Source organism: Pezoporus flaviventris, unplaced genomic scaffold, assembly GCF_033815535.1.
Source record: "Pezoporus flaviventris isolate CSIRO_AGI_PZ_B2104156 unplaced genomic scaffold, CSIRO_AGI_Pfla_v1 ptg000057l, whole genome shotgun sequence".
Taxonomy (NCBI): Eukaryota; Metazoa; Chordata; class Aves; order Psittaciformes; family Psittacidae; genus Pezoporus; species Pezoporus flaviventris.
Window position 1 is genome coordinate 7,900,508 of NW_026892605.1, and position 16,782 is coordinate 7,917,289.

Here is a 16,782-nt window from a genome sequence, read left to right on the forward strand (position 1 = left end):
ATGTAAAGGAAGGATTGGACCTGTAGGATGTGTTCTCAAATGCGGTCAGCTGCACCTGATAGGTCCATGAGAAATCATCACACCTCCAAAATATAACATGAAGCTAAGGACTCACTTGTTTACACTGATGCCTCTTGGAGGCACTTGGGAAGGCTGAATAATGGCTAAATAAATAAATAAATCTCTGATCCAACAAGACATGGGGATATCCTAGTGAAAAATCCAAAATGGATGAGAAATCCAAGAAAGATCCTGCCCATGTAGCCCATGTGCATGATGAGTGAGATCTGCAATCAGCAGCAAATGCTACTACTGATACATGGTGTGGAGCCTATAACAAAGACACGCTGGACCCATTCAGCCCAAACAAGAAGTCTTGCAGATTAAATTTATATTAGCTGTAGCCTGTAGATTGCTTTAGCAAGCAAAATTGAGCCTGGGTGTTAAGATCTGGATCAAGAAATCCAAATTAGGTTTCCTCCTTAAAGAGAAATGAGCACGTGTTGGCATTGGTTTTCATAACGGCTTTAGAAAGAAAATATTTGGAAACAGATGCAGTATGTTTCTGTATATTAAATCCAGTCTGTGAAATAAAACTACTCTCTCTGACTGCACAGAACGGTCAGAAGACTCCTGGAACAAAATCCTCCCTAAATCTCATGTATGTTTTAAGGAAGACTCTTGAAACATTAATAAGTGGTGAGCGGATGGCACGTTCCACCACGTGCTGGGAAGTACACACTGACAAAATGCAGGACGGTTGGTGGTGTTTAAAAAGCAAACAGGATCTGGGCTTCCACTTTGGATGTATGCAGCACAGCGTATTGCATTAATGGAGGCTATTCTAGCATAAAATGAAAGCCACATTTGGAACAATCTCTGCAGCCCTGGTTTAGGACACTGGGGAGAGTAATATAAAATGACTCCAGGGTGGAGCACAGGTTGCTGGAGGGGGCAGCCTCTGCTGTAACCTACTTTATTTTTGTAGTTAAGGAGAAGGGAAAAATACTGCTTTGATAGGAAATCCTAATGAGCAGGCACATATGGGCAGAGCGTTTGCCAGGGGGGAGTCAGCCCCTGAACAGAGAGCTTGTGTAGCCCTGTTATGCAGGTTCTCGTAGCTGGCGTGCTGGCCTTGCATGTAGTGCCTAAGCGTCCTGCTGGGTGTTTGCAGAGGAGTAAAACACTGTGTTCCCTTGGCTGCTTCTGAAAACACACCAGAGCTTGAATTACTCCCCATGGAGGTGTGTTTAAGTGGTGGTGTACTCCTGGCAGCCTTCCTCAGCAGAAGGGCTGGTCTCGCTCCCCTGTCGCAGCAGCACCACGCAGTTGAGGTCATGGCTGGGGATGGGAATTGGCACCAGCCTGCCTCTCTAGTCTTTACCTTACCTCCCTTATGCTTTTTCTGAGATGTGTGGTCTTGTCCCATTTTATGTCATGGCTAAATCACTTCCAATATTCTGAGTAGGGGAAGGCAGGGAGAGCACCTGGAAGCACCTTCCTGGAGCAGTTCACCAGCAACATCCTGACGGGGTTGTTGATCTCTTGGCCATGCTGATCATCTCCAGTAGAGCTGTAAGTCTCAGCATGAGGCATGGGCAGTAGCAGGTGTGCAGAGCCCTCCCAGCCAGCAGAAGCACCTTGCTGTCGGCAGCTATCAGCTGGTGGGTTTTAAGTACATTTTTCCCCTATCTGTTGACCCTTCAGGTTTATAATGAGATGTACATCATGTACTGTGTGTACAGAGTCTTGTTGCTGGAAGATTCATATTGCTGTTCTCATGCAAAGAAAACAAACCCCGTTGATAGCTGTGTTCCCCTAGGCTGATGAGCACCCTGTGCAGCATTTTACACTCAGCAGAGCTTAGCGGAGTTAAAAATAGTTCTTGTCAAAGTATTTCTTGGTAGTAAAAATGTCCTTAGGATACTTTGTGAAATAGTAACCTTTGGACCAAACAGGGTAAGGAAAAATCAGAACATAGTCGTCAACTCTGCAAAAAAAGTTTGCATTAATTGTGCAATAGGGGGGAAAGGTTAAGAGCAGAGAAAACTGCCATTACCTTGAGGAAAGAAAGAATGCAATTTAAATAGGGATCTAAGGGTGAGTACATAATGTAAGATGTTATATCTTCATGAAGTATTTTTCCCTCAGTGCTTGAAAAATTATCTGGGAGGAAATGTCTGGCTCAGTGTAGAGGAGGGGGAGGTCTTGATGAGAGTCTTTGGATTCAAGGAAGGGTAAAACCTGGACTTTCATTGTTTTCTTTTTAATTTGTTTTTAAAGGTTAATGTGAATTCTAAATTTTCTCCCCAATCTGTAATTTATAAAAACAGGCTTCGATAGGTGTTTTCACTTAGAAAAAAACTCTTGGTGGTAACACATTGCTTTAAGCAAATACATGTTTCTGTGTAGAGTCTCAGACCTAGGCCATGCACTGTAAAGAAGGGACTATATGAAGTGAACAGAAGTTAAAATTAAACAGAGGACATTACTGAGAGAAATGCAAACAGTAAGGATTGAGATGTGAAAGATGGCTTGATGATATTTTCATTTTAATAACTGTAGCTGGTGTTAAATGTAGCAGATAAGGCAAATTGCTTTAAGACTGCATGATTTCTAGGTTATTACTCCCTGTTTTATTTCAGCAGCACTAGTACATTTCCTTTTATCTGTTTTCTGCTCTCTGATCTTGGGTTGCTTTTTATTTTGAGGTTAAATACAGTATACTTAATGCCGTGTAAATCTAATTGATATTGTTCTGGTAATACGTACTTACCTGAATTACTTACCTGAATTAGAGACCTGCTGAGTGAGAAGTCTTTATCCCCTATAAATTTGTGGTAACCTCTAAATAAGCTCTACAGGCACATAAAGAAATTAAATAAGAAGTGACATCAGAGCTATAAAATGTAGATAAATTGCATTACAGTTTGGAGTTTCATGCAATATTCAATAAAAGTGGGAATCTTTTTCATGTACATAATTGATTTTTAAAATTATCAGCTTAGAAATAAACTAAAATGCATACAATCAGCTCTAATATGGCTGCTTGCTAAACATCTTATTTCCTACTATTTGTATGGTGGGAGGAATAAGCGTGTGTTTACAAGTAACTCTGGTATAGCTCTCTCAAGGGCAGGTCTGGCTGCAATTTACATATAAAACCCCACTAAAGATTAAGGGATGGGGTGTTTTGAGCCAGACTGGGAGCTGTTTGGAATTTTTTGGGCACATTTTTTCTGTAGACCCTGTGAACTCGTGGTGGGTTTGCGGCACAAAATGGTGAGGGTGTAACTCCTAGCGGAGCCCTGGGTGGCTCGGTTGGGATGGTGGCTGTGGGCTGTGGTATTCAGCTCTCCAGGGCTGTTTATAGTAGTTGTGTGTTGGAGCTATTAAACCTCTATTTATAAAAAAACCCAATCTTTTGTTGTGCTTGTGTGCAGAAGAAATGGTAAGGGAAAGGTTTTCTCTGTGGTATTCATCTCATAGTGTTAATAGCATGTGGTGCAGAAATAGGGCTTTCTGAAGGTGGTGGTTGTGGATGCTTAGGGAACTCGATCACCAGAATGCACTGAATGGACTGAGCAAACTGGGGAGATCCACTTGGAGGTCAGGGAAGGGATTTTTGTATTTACACTGGCATGGCTGGGAGCAGAATGTGGCCTTTGCAGTCCTTGGCTGTGCCTTGGTATGATGGACTCCAATGCAGTGTTAACCCTCTTTGTGTCATTTTTGTGGGTTCTGGCTGAGTTCTGAATTATGCTGTATTCTTTTAGGAAAAAATGGAACATCCCAATGTTGTTCTGGGTTATATGCGGTCCTGGATGCTTATTGTGTTTTCAAAGGAATTTCATTTAAATCTGTACGCTCATTTTGCTGTCCATCAGATCCACAAAAAGTCTTGGGTCCTGGGAACACATACCATATAATTGACTTTATCTGTGTGTGCTGTGTGTCAGGGGTGTCAGACAGATGATGCCCAGGACACAGCAGTGTTGGCAGAATGTGAATGTCTGCGTCTGTTATAAAGAACAAATGTTTCTGATGCTTCCAGATTCTGAAGGTAACACTTGAGGTAAGGCTTAAATGTAATGCAGTTTTAGGTACCAGACCTACCGCTTATGAGCTCTCCTCAGTTGCTTTCTTGAAGTATTAGCTTCTAATACTAACACATTAGAGAGACTGATTTCAGTGACATTTAGTTTGTAGGAGTGTGGCTCTAAGGTGATTTGTGTTTGTTGTTGTTTGTCTGAGTGTGAATCAAGAACTTGTTTGTGCACAGATGATGACAAGAACCAAAAATAACGGCAGTCCCAAAAATACCACGTTGCATTTTCCCTGTGCAGTGACATGGGGATGCCATTGCAACTGTATCAGCTAAGTTCCAAAATGGCTGTTTCTGCAGCCTTCTTTTGACTGCCATGAGAGTTTCATCTATCCACAGTTTCTCCATCCTTAATATTCTCCATCCGTTATTCTGTACTCCTGAAATTAAAGCTAGAAAGGAATTGGATGCCCAGCTCTGTTGGGCAGAAGAGGATGATCTCTTCTAAGTAGTTCTTCTTAAGCCAGTTTTCCTTAAACATTTGCACTATGTGTTTATAAATCAACGCTTTATCTTTAAAAAAACACGACTCAAATCCAGATTTGGCTTATATCAAAACAGATTACTTTGAAATACACAGCTGCATGTGTGCGTGTAAAGTATCTAAGTGCTATCAATATTCTCCGGAATAAGAGCTGAGAACATTTAGGGACAAATCCTCCAAAATTTCAGTGGGATGATGGCTCCTAAATAGAGATAGAAAAGCTTTGCACAGCCATCACTGAGCTGGGAAGTGCCCAAGGATTCTGGGCTTTCCTGATGCTCAGGATCCTGTTCTGTGCTCTCATCCAGGCCACTTTGGTCTTGCCTGAGCCTGAGCTGCTCCTCTGTCTCCTTGTCCCCCACGGATCCCACATGCCATTTCTCTCCCCTCCATGGCTCCTCAGGTCAGTGGGGAGGATAACGCACCTCCTCACCCCCTCTGGCTGCTTCTCCCTAGGATATTTTACCAGGAAGGACATTGCATTTTCCTTTGCATGAATAGGAAGTTGGGTCATATTTTGTATCCCACAGGATAAACAATTCATGGATCTTTCTGGACTTCCAGTGTCATAGCAGACAGTGCAAGATACCCGCTGTGGTCTCTTTTCTGTTTATGACTGTAGCCTAAATAGTTAAGGAGACAAAAGGAGGCATCCCAGGGAGTGATTCCTGCTCCAAAACTCCTTTGTATTATTCTAATAACCGCGTCATGGGAACATCACAAACAGTTTTTAGGGCAGGGACTCAGGACAACCTCTGCCTCCCACGTGAATATCCTGAATTTGGCATTGTGTTTTGCACAGAGGAATTCAGTTAAAAGAAGAGGTGACGTAGAGCACTTAGGCAGAAGCCGTCTGGAGGCTACTTGTTTTCCTAGGAAAATAATGCTGGTGTGCATTTCTCTCCTCCTGAGCAGCTGAACTTGCTGTCCGTGTCCTGGATGAACTCCCCAGCCCCTGTGCTGCACAGAGGACAGATACAGCCATCACACCCTCCTCTCACTGTGCTCAGAACCTGATCTCTGCTTTATAAATGAAGGGACTTATGATGTTTTTTGTCTTTTTTTGCTTTCTTTTCTCGGGAGATGTCAGGCCATGAATCACAGTTGGAAGGGAGGCATTTCCTGGTTAGCAGTGTTGAGCCCCAGAAAGAGGCACATCCGAAGGACTGAAAGCTTCCCTTTGCATTAGCTTTGTGTTTGTTAACTATCGGTGCATTCAGTTTTGGCACCTAATTAACTCCTTGTGCTCCCTGGGAGCTGAGGCTGAACACCAGGCTCCGAATTTTGCTCCAAGGAACAAAGCTCAGGTACTCTCCTGTCTCCCTCTAAACTCCTGGAAGGCTGAACATCATGCTGACAATGCTGAAAAACAGGAGGGACGGTGCTTTCCGTGTGGGGCAGTACTGTACCTGAGAGCCAGGACTCCTGCGTGCAAAACTAAGCTGTTAAAAGACTGCTTGAACACAGCACAGAACTCAGTGAAGAATTTCATCCTTGTCCATCTTGATTACAGCCAGATCTCCTCACCCCTTGGGCAAATATAATAATTCTTTCTATTATTTTTATGGCTTTGGTCTTTTTTTTAGTTATAGCAGTGGGTTTATTCCCAGTGTATGGTCAAAATGTCAGTCAGTCATCAAAATGTGACCACAGTTGTGTAATTTAGACCGTAGAAATATATATATATATATATAAAAAAGCCAACAACCCCAAAAAGCAATATTGGATATAAGCAGAGTGCTGTTAGGCCTGCCGGGAACTGTCTGCCACATACCTGAAAAATGGCCATGAGATGTTAAATGACAGCCGGTGATAAAGACACTTGGCTTTGGTACATCAGGCCCCACTCCAGGTTAGAAAACAGCCCTCGGCTGTTGCATGGGGATTTTAATTTGGATGCCCCGAGTGGAGGGAGTAAGTGTGCAGGGTGGCTCTCAACGGGAGCCTGGTTTGGATGCGGCAAGCGTGCGGGAGGGGAAGCCACCGTGTCCTGAGCAGGTCCCAGCTAAGGTCACCTAAGGCGGAGCAGGGATGCGCTGCCCACCCCGTCACCGCTCTGTGGGGAGGGGCGCGCACCGGACCTGGGGTCTAAGCCCCGGTTGCCGGATCTGGCTCTGTGCAGCGGGGGGGGGGGAGCATAAGGCACGACACGCCGGTGATGTCCGCAGTGGGACCGTGCTCGCCCCGGGGGGGATCCGTGCGCGTGCGCGCCCCGCGGTCCCCGTTCCCACCTGCGCGGCGCGGAGCCCGGTGCGCGGCGGGGCGGGGCGGGGATCGCGCGTAACAGCCTGCAGCCGCGCCCCGCGCCCGGGAGGCGGCGGCGCCGGCGAAGGTGCCTCCCCGCCCGCAGCGGCAGCAGCACCAGCACCAGCCCCAGCAGCACTGGCAGCGCCAGCGGCAGCGGCATCAGGAGCACCGGCGTCACCAACACCGGTAGTCTCAGGCTCCGTCACCGCCGGCGCGCAGCGGCTCCGCGGCTCGGTGCCGGCAGGTGATTAAGCGGATGAGCGATCTGCGGGGGGCAGGCGGCAGGGCTTAGCCGCGGCCGCCCGCTGCTGCGGAAAGGCTGCTGCAAGCCCGGCGGAGGGACGCCGAGAGGTGTGCGGGGAAGGGGCACATAGCGGCCGGAGCCGCAAGTTGTGTCGGCGGCCGGAGCGGGGCAGGGGCGCAGCGGCCCCAGGAGGACCGAGCTGCGGGTGCCGGGGGCACCGGCGGGGCGCCGGGTGTCGGGGGTGACCCGGCGGGATCCGCCGTGGCTCCGGTGGCGCTGGGCGGTCGCCAGGTTCGGGGCTGGTCGGGGACGAGGGGTGCGGGGCAGCCGTGGACACGGGCTGGGGGCTCCGGACTTGGGGCTGGCGGGAACTTTAGTTGCGGTCTGGCATAAGGGTCCGCTTTCCCGTGGGGATAGGACTCGGTCCAAACCCACTAAACAGTTCGTTTGGCGAAAATCTTTACAACTCAAGTCACAAAATGCTTCCCTGTAGGACACATGAATACCAGATCTTTAAAATGAAAGCGCTGCTGAAAGCCTTGTAGAGGAGCTTTGCTTGGCAAGCTTGAGCAATGAAGGCTTTCAATAAAGAAAATATATTGTCTTCCAACTGGATGCAAAAAATAGAGCTGAATTGTCGCTTCCTAAATCTATCCTGATTCCTGGCTTTCGGTTAGGAGAGCTTTTAGTGGCGTTCAAGTGCCACGGCCATCATGTTCTCTAAATATCTCCTAATCCTGAGGCAAGCCAAAGTCTGTTGGTGTTCAGTGGGTTTTGTACATGTAGGGCATAGGCATACTTCATTCTTACTTCATATTTACTTTATGTTGATACAAATTCAATGCTTCTGCTCAGCCCTGTGTTTTGGCAGAGTGCTCTCTTGCAGCGGAACTGGGGGGACCTTCTAAATGAAGCTAACAAGTAAAATATGCTTTGAAATGGAGTGCAGATGGGAAGCCTCTTAAGTATTGTGTTGCACAACAGTGTGCTCTCTGTGTGTGACATTCAGCTTGCAAAACTCTAGGTTTTATGAATTCATCCACAATCTGAGCTGGTCCCTGTGCTATTCAGAAATACTGTGCATTGATGTGTGGAACAGCAGCGGTTCTGATGAGAGAGGTTAATTCATCTCTCTCCTGACAGCGCTTTTGATGCCTGACACCTCTGGTCAGCGTGTTTGTTAGAGATGTGTGTGTGCTCTAAGTTTTTAATTCCAAAACAATTCTCAAATTGTTGAATAAGAAGAGTAACTGGTGTTTGCTGGCTCAGGTAGGTGGTGTCTTAACTTTCCTTGAGCTGTTTTGTGAGTTATGCAGCTGTCTCTTGCATCTTAATGTGTTACTGTGGATTGCCATTTCCTACTGACTGATAGTAATAGATAGTAGCATCCTCGACATCAGAAACTGAGGTTCTTTACCCCCACATCTCACCCTTTCTTCACGGTAGGGAGTGTCTCTGGCTCCATCTCCTGGCTCAAAAAGAAGATCCCCCTTCATGAAGGGGGTATGGAGAGATGGGAAGCCTCGTGGTTTTGGTGAAAGGTGATGAAGGTTTCTTCTTGGACTTGAACAGTGAGACCTGTCACAGCAGGGTTACCTCCGTTTTCTGACTGGGGTGGGAATTGTCTTCTCACTTTTTTAATGGAAAGAGAGTGTCTCTTATGTTACTTTTTATTAGGATTTGGAAAGATTTTCGATGTAGTGACTAAATTTTATCATGGTATTTAAAAATTCATAATTTAGTATTTTTATTACTTGCATGGATATGCTGGAAAGGTTAGTCATCTTGCCTGATATATCTTGTGTGTGGTCTTTTGGTGGAAATGTATTAATGATGTATCCTATATGTCACGATTTTTCTTCATGGTCAGGAAAACGTGTTGCCTGCAAATTCTTAATCCATTTGAAATAGAAAACCTGTAGCAGAATGGAAGGATCTTGCTGTGATTTAGAGCCTATGCATATACTATGAGTGTGAGCAGAGGTAATCCTGTTCTGCAAACACAGATCCACAGAGAAGAGGATCCTTCCTTCATGGAGGACCTTCTGTATGCCTTGTCTTTAGTGCAGAGCAACTTTCTTCAAGTGCAGCTGGCAGGAGGAAGGAACTTAAGCAGGCTGTGGAATCAGGGTACCTGTCCTACCCCTGACAGCCAGGCTTCTGTACTTACTCACCATACCCCAGAGTGAAAGGAGAAGGTGGCAGACTGTTCTGACACTGATCATCGGTCCTCGAGATGCTGTTGGTGGGGAACAGAGCAATAAGGTATAACTGAAGCTGGCAGGTATGTGAAATTGCAAAGATCTCTTTTGTTTCTCTGTAAATGTCCTGTTTATTCCAGCAAATGCCAAACAGGCCTACGTATGTCTGTGCCATTTAATGCTTCATTGTTATTGTTTAAAGTATGACGAATCGTGTGGGTTTAGGGTAAGAACTGACAAAGCATGGTGTAGTTGGGTGCTGCCTATTTTTTTTAATTTGTGTGGCATTCTCTGCCTTCCCTATGGACACTAGGGGTTTTTATGCCCTACTGCAGAGTGTCCCTGGTTGCATGCAGAGACATTTCTCTTGACACAGGCAGCCTGGCAGCAGGGGATCCCTGGGAAGCAGACAGCTTCTGGTGGGTTGTGGTGCCCCAAGGTTTCTCTCTGGTCAATCAGAACCCTTCTTTTGAGGCTGAACATTGGTGAGTCTCTGAAAGCATGTTATGTCCAGAGTCCACTGCAGCAAGGAAGAAAGATGCTTCTCGGCAGATTTACTGTATACCATCTGAGGTCTGCACTTGGCTTTTGACCATGCTTCATGCCTGCTGCAACCACAGAGCCACCGCCACCACTAACCTTCCAAGGCTGAGCTGAATTATTTTCTGACTCGTGTATCGCCAAGAGACGCATCAGCTACAAGAGATTCCAGCTGCAGAATGTGTGTGCGCAGCGTGTCTTGTTCAGATGTTATTTCCTTAATAAAATTGCTCATTTGGTGTGAAGAGCTGTTGGCTGGTTAGGGTGTTGGGTTTTTTTCCACCCCCCCTCTTTCCTTCTAGCCCTGGGATATAACAGTCAAGTTTTGTTCTCTGGCTTGTTTTGTAAGTTGATTTAAGGTGCAGTCCACAGTCCTGGTAGGGCTGTGACTGCAGAGAACATGAGGTGGTAGCTTGTTTGACGTGTGGGTAGAAATGGGTGCTTTGGTAAGTACTGTGTGTTTGTGAAGGACAGTAAAAATGCAGCAGCCCTTAAAGAAGGTTTCACAGGGTTTAACTGGGGAGCTGCCTACAACCAGCTTTGTGAGAATGCTGGCGGCAAGGACTGTAGTGAAGTCTGAGTTGATGTGAATGTGCCCTGACTTCACACGTAAACTCATGCACACACACACGTTCATTCACTATAGGCTGAGGCATTTTTCTTCAGAGTCTTGTTGCTTTTCTTCTTTCCTGTTCTTCCACCAGACTGTGCCTGTGGTAGCTGTCACTGTGGTGGAGAGGTTTGGTTTGCAGTAAAGTCTGTGAGGGTGTGAACAGCCTGTGGGCAGGACTTGGTACCTCTGCTCTACCTCTTACGCTTATTGTAGAAATGCTACAATGGAAGACTTCTGGAATAAATGCACTCTGTTTTGCTATGCTAAAAATTTGTAACAGCCCGAGACTGCTAACGAGGAATTATAATATATTCAAGTAAAACACATGGGAATACAGTGGAATTCCATTGTTGTGTGCCAAAATGTAGTAAATGAGCAAGAGCTTAACCCAGGACTCAGGTGAAATGTTGCCATTTCTGCATAGTGCCCCATGAATGTTGACGGTGATCAGTGGTTGAAGCCACTTGTCTCTTGAGCAAAAACCTGGCACAGGTCCTGGTCTATTTCCTAGAGCTGTAGAACTGGGGTACTTAGAAATGCTTTGTCTTCAGGACCTAGCTTCAGTCCATCTGGAGTCTCAGAGGTCCATCTCCAGGCTTCCTGGTTGTGGGAAGATGGCTGTAGCACTGTTAGTAGTCTTAGTGCAAGGCCAGCTCAGGTCAAGTAGATCCCTAGAGCATTAGGAGAAGTTGGCTCTGCTGCTCCTAGATCTGCATGGGCAGTAGCATTGCTGTGTTTGCTTAGCCCTGTGCTGGAATGAGGTATGGTGGTTTTGGGACATGTCATACCCATGTCATGTTTTAATAGTTTATATGTAACTCCCCTCCTGTGAATGGGTGGTGGCCTATATCTAATTTTATGTAAATCTAATGTAAATATGAAACATAAGTTGAACATTGCAAAAGGAAGGCACTTGGCACAGCTGCCAGCTTTGTTTCCTTGAGATTTAGGTTCACATTGGCATAGTTAATTTGGTTTGTCCCATTTGCATCTCAAGCCATTCTTATTGCATGGAGAACCTCTTGGCTCCAGATGAATTCTGCTGGAGCTGAAGATTTGCAGAAACTTGCAGAATTTGACCTTTTGTCTCAAGAAACTGTGGTGCAGCTTCCAAATACTATTGTACAAAATAGACAGGGAATATATCTGTAAATCCCTGCAGCTGCTGATGAGCTGGGAGAGCAGCAGGGCAGCGTTGATATTGCTGACACAGGAGTTGTAGAGAGGAGCAGGAATCTTACCCCAGGAGCAGGAAGGAAATGCATTTTCCAAGTTCTTGTCTGTAATCCAGGATGGTCAAGAGTGCCTTAGTGAGGTCAAGCTTCTGTGCTGGTTATTCACAGATGATGATGAGGGAGTAGCGATACCAGGCAAAAGATCTCTGTCCTATGTCTTTGAACACTGCCCTTCATTTCTTGGGGACAGGATGTTTTGCGATGTGGGCTGATCCAGTTTCAGCTCTTGTGCTCTTCTAGGTCAAAGCTGAAAGAGCAGAGGGGAGGAGAGTATAGCAGCCGAAGCAAAAAACTATGGAGATCCTTAAACACATATGTAGGAAACAGCTTTTAAAAAAGCTGTTTAAAATATGAATGAGCATGAGATGTAAATAACTTGCTAAGAGGCCAGCTTCCAGAGACAGGATAACCTTAGGGGACTGCTTGGCTTGTACCAGATACTCCTCTGTCTGTCTGAAGTTTCTGGCTCTTTCCCAGATTCTTGAATGTGAAAATATTTATTGAAAGTGACTTCTTGATGCTGTGGGTCTTGACCAGTGACCTAGGAATAAGTGTGTTTTGTTGAGCTGATACTGATGCCTTTTTGGGTTTGAGTACAGAATGGATTTATTTGTTGACTAAGTGGCATCTCCGGTGTAAATGCTCTGTTGCTTGGTTGATGATGAGCCAACTGATATGAAATTGGGGAAGGTTGCTTTCTTTAGCAAAGGGAAGTTATTTCTTGTCATCTCCTGGGAAGAAGGATGCAAAGGATGGAGGAATGCTTTCTGCATAAAGCAGAATTACATTGTTCTTGAAATAAGGGTGAAAAGAGTGAAATGTTTTTGGTAGGAGCCACCAGGCACCACCTGCATAAGAAGACCCAACAGTGATGCAAGAGATCCTGAAGATTTAAAACTGTGCTGCCCTGTTGCATTTCCCTCACTGGCATCTGAACAGGGGAGCAGGGAGGAAAAGGTGAGAAAGGGCTGCATATGGGATGCTCCTCTAGGAAGGTGAAAGGCAGGAAAGGAAAAAACTCTAAGTGCCTGTTGGAAGGGGGAGCGAACCGAGGTAGGTAGGTTGCATCTTGTAGAGAAAGCACGTAAGTGTCCATGCAGCAGCATCTTCTGGCTGCTGGAGGTGTTGGGCTCTTTCAGTGGCGCTCAGAAGCTACGTGGGTTCAAAAGACCTCTCTTCAGGGCGGTCTGGCCAGCTGGACTTCAATGAAATTATTTGTCGTTTACACCGATCTACAGGAATGTGGCTATTCTCTCCTAGCTGTAGGCTCTGTTTTAAGCTTTGGATAAAGGCAGTGTCTTCTGGCTTCTCATGCCCAGCTGCTTCAATCCTTTTAAAGTGTTGCTTTCACTTAAACACCATGAAGTGCCTTCCATTGCAGCTTCTAAAGCAGAAGTTTAGACCAGCCAAGATGGTTTCTGAAGTTACCCTCCAGGGAAGAAACTTCTAAAGAAGCCGCCTCTCAGCCACGGTATTTGGGCAGCGTTCCGGAAACAGCTGTTGGGGATGCAAAAGGCTGAACTGGAATCTGGTTCATGGCTGAAAAGCTAGTTTGCCATTAAAACTAAAATATAAGAGAGTCCAGCTGCCTGCAAAGAGCAGCAGCTGGCTTGAGCAGCCGGTGTGCTCCTTGAGGAACAGGGGAAAATACGTTTTATATTGTCTTCCATCAGCTCAGCTGCCCTTTATAAACAAACACTAAATCTGCCAAAGGCAGTTGTTTGTGTTGCAGGTGAATTGCAAGAGAGCGTTTGGGGGATGTGGGGACATATGCTAGTAGTTTTAAGGACACCTCGTAGTACTGCTTATAATTTAATTCAGATCTCAAAAGGAGTAATATAAGTGCCGTTTCCACTATGTGATCCCTTTGCTTAGCAAAGCCTCCTGCCAGTGCTTAGTTATGAGTAGGAAATAATTGTCTTTGGTGTTGCAATGATGACTTTATATAATGAAAGTGATATTGGTTGTACTAGTCCCAGAGTTGCAGCAAAGTGAAAGCAACAGGCTGTGGTCAAGGAATAGGGGGAGACTGGTCATTTCTTCTTCTATAAACTTTTGAATAATGATTCCTTTTCTTTTCATGGTTAGAAAGTTTAAGTCTTACCTGATGATCTAAAAATACTGTACAATATATGGTAAGTTTTGAAGCTTGAGTGGAGTACAGCAACTGCAAAAATAATTTATACATGAAACCCCTCTCTGAGCAAAATAATTGGGGAGAGGGAGGAGGAGGAACCTGGAATGAGCTATTTGTGCTGTTTCTGGCTTTTCTAAATCTAAGTTGGCAGCAGGGTGGTGGATTTTCAGAAAAAAATGCTCACAGGGATAGTTGTCCTTCCTTGCACATATACTGTGTTAATAAGCAGTTGTGCATGGAAGTAATTTGCAGTCTAGTTTCTATTTATCCTGCAACAAAGGCATTTTAAGCTTTTGCTGTTGAGATGGTATGGAAGCCATAAACATCCATAGGTCTCTACAGCAACATTTGGGTCAGGTATTTAGCAACATTTGGGACAGTTATTTAGCAACACTTGGGATGGGTATTTATATATTTTATATATATATACATATTATAGATTTTGTCTCTAAATTGGAGAGACATCAATTTGACAGGTGGACCACTCGGTGGATAAAGAACTGGCTGGATGGCTGTTGTGGTCAATGGCTCAATGTCCAGCTGGAGACCAGTGACAAGTGGTGTCCCTCAGGGATTGGTGTTGGGACCAGTCTTGTTTAACATCTTCATCGCTGACATGGACAGTGGGATTGAGTGCGCCCTCAGCAAGTTTGCCGATGACACCAAGCTGTGTGGTTCGGTTGATACCCTGGAGGGAAGGAATGCCATCCAGAGGGACCTCGACACACTTGTGAGGTGGGCTGATGCCAACCTCATGAAGTTTAACCATGACAAGTGCAAGGTCCTACACCTGGGTCAGAGCAATCCCAGGCACAGCTACAGGTTGGGCAGAGAAGAGATTCAGAGCAGCCCTGCGGAGAAGGACTTGGGGGTGTTGGTGGATGAGAAAATGAACACGAGCTGGCTTCAGTGTGCGCTCGCAGCCCAGAAAGCCAACCGTATCCTGGGCTGCATCAAAAGGAGCGTGACCAGCAGGTCGAAGGAGGTGATCCTGCCCCTCTACTCTGCTCTTGTGAGACCTCACCTAGAGTATTGTGTGCAGTTCTGGTGTCCTCAACATAAAAAGGACATGGAACTGTTGGAACAATTCCAGAGGAGGGCCACGAGGACAATCAGGGGACTGGAGCACCTCCCGTATAAAGATAGGCTGAGGAAGTTGGGGCTGTTCAGCCTGGAGAAGAGAAGGCTGCGTGGACACCTCGTAGCAGCCTTCCAATATCTGAAGGGGGCCTATAGGGATGCTGGGGAGGGACTCTTCATTAGGGACTGTAGTGATAGGACACGGGGTAATGGATTAAAACTTAAACAGGGGAAGTTTAGATTGGATATAAGGAGGAAGTTCTTTACTGTGAGGGTGGTGAGGCACCGGAATGGGTTGCCCAAGGAAGTTGTGAATCATCAAATCATAGAATAGTTAGGGTTGGAAGGGACTTTAAGGTCATCTAATTCCAACCCCCCTGCCATGGGCAGGGACACCTCACACTAACCCATATCACCCAAAGGCTCTGTCCAACCTGGCCTTGAACACCACCAGGGACTGGAGCATTCACAACTTCCCTGGGCAACCCATTCCAGTGCCTCACCACCCTTACAGTAAAGAATTTCTTCCTTATATCCGATCTAAACTTCCCCTGTTTAAGTTTTAACCGGTTACCCCTTGTCCTATCACTGCAGTCCCTAATGAAGAGTCCATCCCCAGCATCCCTATAGCCCCCCTTCAGATATGCTCCATCCCTGGCGGTGTTCAAGGCCAGGTTGGGCAGAGCCTTGAGTGACATGGTTTAGTGTGAGGTGTCCCTGCCCATAGCAGGGGGGTTGGAACTAAATGTTCTTAACGTCCTTTCCAACTCTAACTATTCAATGATTCTATATAAATATCAGTGTGAGATGATTTTGTGTTGTATGGATTTCCAGGCACCCTCTGTCTAACCCCACTACTGATGTGGCACTCCTGCACTCATCTCACGATCGCTTGGCTGTCTGCAGAACACTGTCTTGAAGGGTCATGTCAAAAGCATCAGTCATGGGTTTTTATAGTGATTGACATTAATTAGCCTCTATGATTTCCTTCTCACCCCCCCATCCCCTTTTTAAATTCATGTTTTTCCTTTGAAACAGAGATTAATTTGTAGTAGCAAGATTGTAAACTGCCCTTGTAGGTAAACCTACCTGCACTGTTAATTTTATTGGGTAATATTTGGAATAGTGGGGGAATTCAGCCATGATAGCAAATTGCTTGCTATCACACTGATGGTTTCTAAAGCCTTCAGCCATAACTATCTCATTTCTTCCCTCCGAAGCCTCATACTTTCCTTCAGCAGTGTTTCTCCTCTATCCCCAGCCATTTGCGTGAACTGCTGTGCTCTTCACCAGTCTCCTTTCATCGTCTTCCTTGGGTGTTAGTTGGGCATAACCTCAGGTTTTCTGGGGAAAAATCACCCAATTCACTGTGCAGTGATTTGGGAAGCCTGTCTGCATCCAAAGTAGCTTTTACTGTGTGTTGGTAGCATGTGTCTGGGCTCTCCATGTGCTTAAAGCACCATGTCCCTCTGGTGACAGCACGAGACCTGGTGGTAGGTGAGGGATGATCTTGGAGGTTCTGGAGTAGTGGTGCAGCTCCTGCACCTTGGTTATTGGGCTCATTAGGCAGTTTGTGATGAGGACATCTGTGATCAGGTCCAGCTTTGGACCTGCTGTGTATCTGGCCTTGGTTCGGGCTATCTCAGGGAACCATGCTGTAAATTTTCATGCACTGAACAATCAGCCCCTTGCCTCATGTTCTTTTTTGGCTAGCTTTGCTTGAACAGTATTATTCTGATGGATATAAGCCTCCTTTCAAGTTCCAGCCTGAATCTCTTTATGGCTGGTTCATACTGCTTTATCTTTCTTTCTCCCCTCCAAAGAGAGCCTTTGTTTTGCTTCAGTTGCAAAGCCAACGTGCTTTTGTCTCATGAGAGGTCATCCTGCTGACCTTTT

The 16,782-nt window shown here is 45.8% G+C and overlaps 1 protein-coding gene and 1 long non-coding RNA gene across 6 annotated transcripts in view; both read left to right on the forward strand.

Moving 5' to 3' along the window:
- PDZD2 (PDZ domain containing 2) overlaps positions 1-16,782 on the forward strand; it is a 206,084-nt gene that overhangs the window by 78,510 nt on the left and 110,792 nt on the right. Inside the window, exon 1 of one of the 5 annotated variants that reach the window (XM_061469559.1) lies at positions 6,897-7,080. The exons of the other annotated variants lie outside the window; for them this stretch is intronic. The gene's annotated coding sequence lies outside the window, so the exon portion shown is untranslated. Of the gene's footprint in view, positions 1-6,896; positions 7,081-16,782 lie in introns of those variants that run through there. 5 annotated transcript variants of the gene reach the window in all.
- LOC133277496 (uncharacterized) lies at positions 9,554-10,066 on the forward strand. Its single transcript, XR_009746230.1, has 2 exons — positions 9,554-9,766; positions 9,834-10,066. It is a non-coding gene; the product is annotated as an uncharacterized LOC133277496 (long non-coding RNA).